This window comes from Salvelinus sp. IW2-2015, linkage group LG7, assembly GCF_002910315.2.
Source record: "Salvelinus sp. IW2-2015 linkage group LG7, ASM291031v2, whole genome shotgun sequence".
Taxonomy (NCBI): Eukaryota; Metazoa; Chordata; class Actinopteri; order Salmoniformes; family Salmonidae; genus Salvelinus; species Salvelinus sp. IW2-2015.
Genome location: NC_036847.1, coordinates 28,193,835 through 28,201,450, shown reverse-complemented (window position 1 = coordinate 28,201,450; position 7,616 = coordinate 28,193,835).

Genomic DNA, 7,616 nt, shown 5'->3' with positions numbered 1-7,616 from the left:
TGGCTGATCCTGTCTGGCGGACGGCTCTAGCGGCTCGGGACAGACGGGCAGCTCTGACAGCTCGGGACAGACGGGCAGCTCTGACGGCTCGGGGCAGACGGGCAGCTCTGGGCTCGGGGCAGACGGGCAGTTCTGACGGCTTGGCAGACGGGCAGCTCTGACGGTGCTTGGCAGACGGGCAGCTCAGACGGTGCTGGCAGACGGGCAGCTCAGACGGTGCTTGGCAGACGGGCAGCTCAGACGGTGCTTGGCAGACGGGCAGCTCAGACGGTGCTTGCAGACGGGCAGCTCAGACGGTGCTTGGCAGACGGGCAGCTCAGACGGTGCTTGGCAGACGGGCAACTCAGACGGTGCTTGGCAGACGGGCAGCTCTGGCCGGCTGAGGCGCACTGTAGGCCTGGTGCGTGGTGCCGGACTGGTGGTACCGGGCTGGGGACCGCACCTGAAGGCTAGTGCGGGGAGAAGGAACAGGGCATACTGGACCCTGGGAGACGCACATTAGGCCTAGTGCGTGGTGCCGGAACTGGTGGTACCGGGCTGGGGACACGCATCTCAGGGCTAGTGGGTGAGCAGCAACAGGATGCACAGACTCTGGAGACGCACAGGAGGCTTGGTGCGTGGTGCCGGAATTGGTGTACGGGCTGGAGCACGCACCATAGGACGAGTGCGTGGAGGAGGAACAGGGCTCTGGAGACACACTGGAAGCCTGGTGCGTGGTGTAGGCACTGGTGGAACTGGGCTGGGGCGGGGAGGTGGCGCCGGAAATACCGGACCGTGCAGTCGTACTGGCTCCCTTGAGCACTGAGCCTGCCCAACCTTACTGGTTGTATGCTCCCGCGTCGCCCGACCAGTGCGGGGAGGTGGAATAACCCGCACCAGGCTATGTAGGCGAACCGGGGACACCATGCGTAAGGCTGGTGCCATGTAAGCCGGTCGAGGAGACGCACTGGTGGCCAGATGCGTTGGGCCGGCTTCATGACATCCGGCTCAATACTCAATCTAGCCTGCCAGTGCGGGGAGGTGGAATACCGCACCGGGCTATGAACACGTACAGGAGACACCATGCTCTCTACTGCGTAACACGGTGTCTGCCCGTACTCTCGCCTCCACGGTAAGTACAGGGAGTATGCGCAGGTCTCCTACCTGACTTGCGCACACTCCCTTTAAGCCCCCCCCCAATAAATTTTTGGTTGTACTCGCGGGCTTCCAGCCTTGCCTCCGTGCTGCCTCCTCATATCGCCTCCTCTCGGCTTTAGCTGCCTCCGCTCTTCACGAGGGAGGCGATATTCTCCGCGTTGTGCCCAAGGTCCCTTTCCATCCAATATCTCCTCCCATGTCCATGAATCCTTTATGCCTTGCTCCTGTTGCCGCTTGACACGCTGCTTGGTCCGCGTTGGTGGGTAATTCTGTCACGATCGTCTTGCGGTGAGAGAGAGGACCAAGGCGCAGCGTGTGAAAAATACATCTTCTCTTTATTTTGAAGATGAACAAACGAAACAAAAACAACAAACAGACGAACGTGAAGCTATGCAAGAACTAGTGCACACATGCAACATAGAACATGACAATTACCCACAAATGCATGATGCCTATGGCTGCTTAAATATGGCTCCCAATCAGAGACAAATGAAAGACATCTGTCTCTGATTGAGACACTCAGGCAACCATAGACATACCTAGAAACATTCACTCAACCATAGACATACCTAGAAACATTCACTCAACACAAACTCATACACTAAACCCAACACCCCCTTTACCATATAACCACCCAAAACGACAAACACAACATTCCCATGTCACACTGATAACTAAAATAATAAAGAAAACAAAGAATACTAAGGCCAGGGCGTGACAGTGGTTGAATCTTTGTTTGAAATTCAATTCTCGACTGAGGGAACTTACAGTTAATTGTATGTGTGGGGTACAGAAATTAAATAGTCACTCAAAAATCATGTTAACCACTATTATTGTACATGGAGTGAATCCATGCAACTTATTATGTGACTTGTTAAGCAAATGTTTCCTCCTGAACTTATTTAGGTTTGCCGTAATAAAATGGTTGAATACTTATTGACTCAAGACATTTCAGCTTTAAATTTTTTATTAATTAGAAAAAATGTCTACAAACATAACTCTACTTTGCCGTTATAGGGTATTGTGTGTAGACCAGTGACAAAAAAAATCTAAATTTCTTTCCATTTTAGATTCAGGCTGTAAGACAACAAAATGTGGAAAATGGCAAGGGGTGTGAATACTTTCTGAAGCCACTGTATATGCATGCAGCCTCTTCTGTGTTAAAGAGACTTGACTCTGTTTATCATCTATCCTTATGCTTTGTTACAAATGCTCAGTCACTCACCCACCATTGCCCCTTGTACCAAATGATGGATTGGACCTATCTTTATATGTGCAGACAGCTACATTGGTACGTGTTCATTTACAAAACCATATTGGATAAACTCCCTCTCTACATCTGTAGCCTGCTCACCTCACCAGACCCGGTCTACTAGGTGGTTGCTACTTAAAGTCCCCAGGGCCTTCACTGAGTTAGGCAAGACTGCCTTCTGCTATTGTGGACCAGAGGCATGGAATAGTCTACAATATATGCTTCACCTAGATGTATTAGTGCCCTGAAAGGGTTTAAAACTCTGATGCAAGACTGTTCATGAGGAGGGTAAATATTTCCTGTTGACTGGATTGTGCTGTTGATGTGCTGATTGTATTGTATGTTTTACATGTAGTAATGTTGTAATGATTACTGCTGCCTTCTTGGCCAGGTCTCCCTTGCAAAAGAGACTGGGTGTCAATGAGCTTTTCYTGGTTAAATAAAGGTTAAATAAAACAAAATAAACATTGTTTTCCGTGTATGGTAATATGCATGAATTGACGTTCCTGGTTATTCATTGTATCTAGTAGATGTAAATATATTGTAAATCACATGATACCGCTGAGGGGAGGCTCATAATAATGTCTGGAATAATAATGCTGCTGAGGACGAGCTCATAATAATGTCTGGAATAATAATGCTGCTGAGGACGAGCTCATAATTAATGTCTGGAATAAAATGCTGCTGAGGACGAGCTCATAATATATGTCTGGAATAATAATGCTGCTGAGGACGAGCTCATAATAATGTCTGGAATAAAATGCTGCTGAGGACGAGCTCATAATAATGTCTGGAATAATAATGCTGCTGAGGACGAGCTCATAATAATGTCTGGAATAATAATTCTGCTGAGACGGGCTCATAATAATGTCTGGAATAATAATGCTGCTGAGGACGAGCTCATAATAATGTCTGGAATAAACCGGGAGGACTATCTTTTATTTCAGCTCATGAAACATGGGACCAACACTTTACATGCTGTGTTTATATTTTTGTAAAGTATATTATGAAAGGGGGAGACTCTCAACACGATGGTGTTCTCTATTGTGCTCTACGACCCCCACAAGTGTCATTGGACTCGTCTGAAGGTAACCCATACAAAAAAATGAAAGTGTGGAGGTAATTTTGTGCCAACAAAAATAAGGGGTTAAATATTCCAAAAAACAAAAATATTTCCTGAGCTTTCTTATATCTCCTAGATATAGGACAGACACTTCATAACCTTGTTCCTTGTGATTTCTTTTTTTATTGTATTTTTTGCCATTTATGAGTGTGTTATTCAATGCGTTCCTACTGCCTATAGTAGTAAAGGTCAAATTCAATATTTTATAAAATCATWAAAAAWAAAAAAAATTGATACCTAAAGGTATCAAGGCACAAGGCGAGACCCAAATGCAGACACAGGATGCAAATGATTGGAGTCTTACAATGTTTATTAATCCAAAGGGGTAGGCAAGAGAATGGTCATGGACAGGCAAAAAGGTCAAACCCAGATCAGAGTCCAGGAGGTACAGTGGCAGATAGGCTCGTGGTCAAGGCAGGTGGGTACAAAGTCCAGAAACAGGCATGGGTCAAAACCGGGAGGACTAGAAAAAGGAAAATGCAAAATGCAGGAGAATGGGAAAAACACAGGGATAAACATGCAACAACTTCAAAGATTTGACTGAGTTACCGTTTGTATAAGGATTTTTTTATTTTTTTTTATTTAAAAGCTTAAAATCCTATGTTTCTTTGTCAAACGGTTTTGTGCTATTTCAATCTTCTGTGATATATATGAAGTGTAATATTAGGATGCAAACTCATAACTGAATGCATTTCAACGCTATATCTGACATGATATCGGTGTCTTCTTTTTTTTAAAGCAATAACCATGTAAGTGAAGTGTATACTTTCGTTTCAAAGTAGATTTGTTTAAGACTACCAGGAAACACTCTTTGTGAACCTGATTTAGCCGACTGCAGTAAAAAGATAATGCATGTGCAGAGGAACAGGAAACAGACTAACTGTCACGACTTCCTCCGAAGTCGGCCCCTCTCCTTGTTCGGGTGGTGTTCGGCGGTCGACGTCACCGGCTTTCTAGTCACCACCGATCCATGTTTTTCATTTTCGTTTTGTTTTGTCTGTATTACACACACCTGGTTTCAATTCCCATATCATGTTCCTTATTTAACCCTCTGGCATACCTTTCTGTTCTGTCCGTGATTGTTGGTGTCTTAGTGGTTGTTSTAGGTGTTAGTTTGTATGTATTTTCCTATTTGGAATATTGCTTGATTTTTGTGAGTAAACTCAGTTGTGTTGCTCAAACCTGTGTCCTGCGCTACATCTCTGCACCCAATCGCTGACACTAACTGCCAGCAGAGTTTTTAATATAGGTGTGAAACTCCATTCAATATAGAATATTATTATAATGTGGTGATCGGCTTTAAATGTGGTGAAGCTTTAAAAAGAATGCATGATACTGTATATATTCTAAAGTGAAAATGTTAATTTAAAGAAGACTTTTGAATATATTCTTATTTCATGAAACATATATCTCATCCTTTAAATGTATGGAATCAAATGTTACAATTTATACTGTATTACAAAATGTATAACATTAGTTCAAATACATGGCGGAGGTACTTAATTACAATAAACCAATAAACACTTGATTCAAAAGATAAATGTAATAATTAAATATGACTTACATATTAGAAAGATTCTCTACATAAAATACCAGACACTTTGGAAATCCCATTATATCAACCTTCAGGTTTTTTCAATTGCTTTCGCTATATCTGAAATACACTGCGTTACTTAACAGGAATGACAGGCCCACTGTCACTACAATCAATACATTCAAATCAGAACTGATACATGGGAATACATTTGAATCCATAAACTAAGAATGTACAGTACTTCACACACCAGAGTTCCTTATCACTTCGCTTCACATTTTGCTTAGAAATGTTCTGCAATTTGATGTGACATAGTTGTTCTGCCAAGAATAGCCTTGTGTTCCTCAGTAAGAACATTCGGTAAAGAACACACTCTAGTGCTTAGCAGTCATTCAGCAGCAGACAGGAACACAACCTATTTACGCTGCAGGATGTGGCAAGGTCCCAAACGATCTCTAATGACGCACGGTAGTATTGTATAGCATACTATGTTAAGTTTAAACAAAGATCTCCTATATTAGAGTGAGAAGTGCAAGACCAGATACAGCACAGGAAAAGCTTCATAAAAGGGATTAAAAATGATTGATGGCAAAAACTATGGGAACCAGTGCTTTTCAAATGTCACTGTACAAATATATTTTCTCTGAAAATGTGATAAATCAATGTCATGACCTCAAGCAAAAATAGTGGTGTAATATTACAAGAACAAAACTACATACTGTGAAGTGAGGTAAATTACTGTGCAGTGAGGTCAATTACTGTGCATTGAGGTCAATTACTGTGAATTGAGGTCAATTACTGTGAAGTGAGAAAATTACTGTGCAGTGAGGTAAATTACTGTGCAGTGAGGTAAATTACTGTGCATTGAGGTAAATTACTGTGCAGTGAGGTAAATTACTGTGCAGTGAGGTCAATTACTGTGCAGTGAGGTCAATTACTGTGCATTGAGGTCAATTACTGTGCATTGAGGTCAAATACTGTGCATTGAGGTCAATTACTGTGCAGTGAGGTCAATTATCAATTGAGTATCATCAACCATTTAAGTAGTTGGATCTGTTTGTTTTAGAAATGGAAACCATCAATAGTGTTTAGGCCTATGGCATAAATACTAGAACACCTCTGAAAATTCATTGTCTCTGTGCTTATCCTATGTCCGAGCTTCATATACAGGATACTGTACCATTGTACTTTGCTGAGGAGTCCATCACTCATGAGGGTCCTCGTTAATAAACCCGCCGCTCAGAGAACACAGAGCAGCCCATCAGTCATTCCCTCTCTCTGCCCTCTACTCTGACTATTTTTCTTGCTTTCTTGGGTGGGTGTTTAAAAAAAAATATTTTACTCTAGTTGTCAGACTTCAAGGTTTCTTAACAAAGGGTCTCTTCTCAGTTTCCCTTTTGATATACGTATATTGCGGACCCAAGAAAGTCTAGCGCTCGCCGAGGAGTCTGGGATCCAGATGAAGAATACCTTTCGTTCGCTTACAACCCTCGCCATATGAAATCAACCTGCACCATATGAAAGGCCACGCTTGTGTGGTGACCCAAAGGATCATTACAGTACTGTAACACACTGTGCAGGCAGCAGCTCATTACAACAAAATACACCCAACAGTCTTATTGAGATTAGGGAGGCAACGTCCTGAGGGAGTACTGATTGTGATTAAAATCAAACAGATGATTATTTTCCTATTGTTTTGGTGCGCTAAGGTTTTTACTCAGTAAATGAGCTGTAGTGATATGTTTGAGTTTTGCTGGCTGCCATCCATGGCTGTGTGAGAGATAGGGATAGTGGTAAATGAGTTGATCCTGACAAAGTAAGTGAAAAAGTTTAGTGAAGGAAAATGCCCCTTTACAATCCAAAAGGGTAACATGAGATGGTACCTTACTAAACTATTTACAATAGGAGCAGATCATTTGGGGCTTGGTTATAAAATAAGGCATGGCTAGACGCTTTGTTTTGCTGCCAAATTAACATCCATTGCTTTTTACATTACCACTGTATATCGAGACATGCCAAGATTTCACTGGATTCTTTTGGGGCCTCAAGAATGGAGCTTGGGTATGGTACTGACTGCAGCAATACCATGCTTCTGTAGCAGACGTTACACGTACAGCTAATGGTAGGCTATGCATTTTGATGTGCATGCAGTAATATGCTGTATGTGACATATTTTTGAATTTGTCTGCTGCATAACACAGTCGGTATTGGTTGGATAGAACATATTATTGTGTTTTGTTGGTTTTATGATTGCAGCACATAGTAAGCTCCAGTCATTAAAAACATATATGTTGAAACTTTTAATGTTACACACCCTTTCAAATCAAATCAAATCAAAATGTATTGGTCGCGTACACAGATGTGAAGATGTTATCGCAGGTGCAGCGAAATGCTTGTGTTTCTAGCTCCAACAATGCAGTAATAGACAAAATACTGCAAAGTTGTCTAGGAGCTAGAAACAGGGTGTCCGTGTCTGTCAGTGCCATCTTGCCAGATAAACTGTAGTATATGGAACACAATAACAAGAGTTCAAGACATGGCCTACAAGTCCTTACTTGTCACATTCTCAT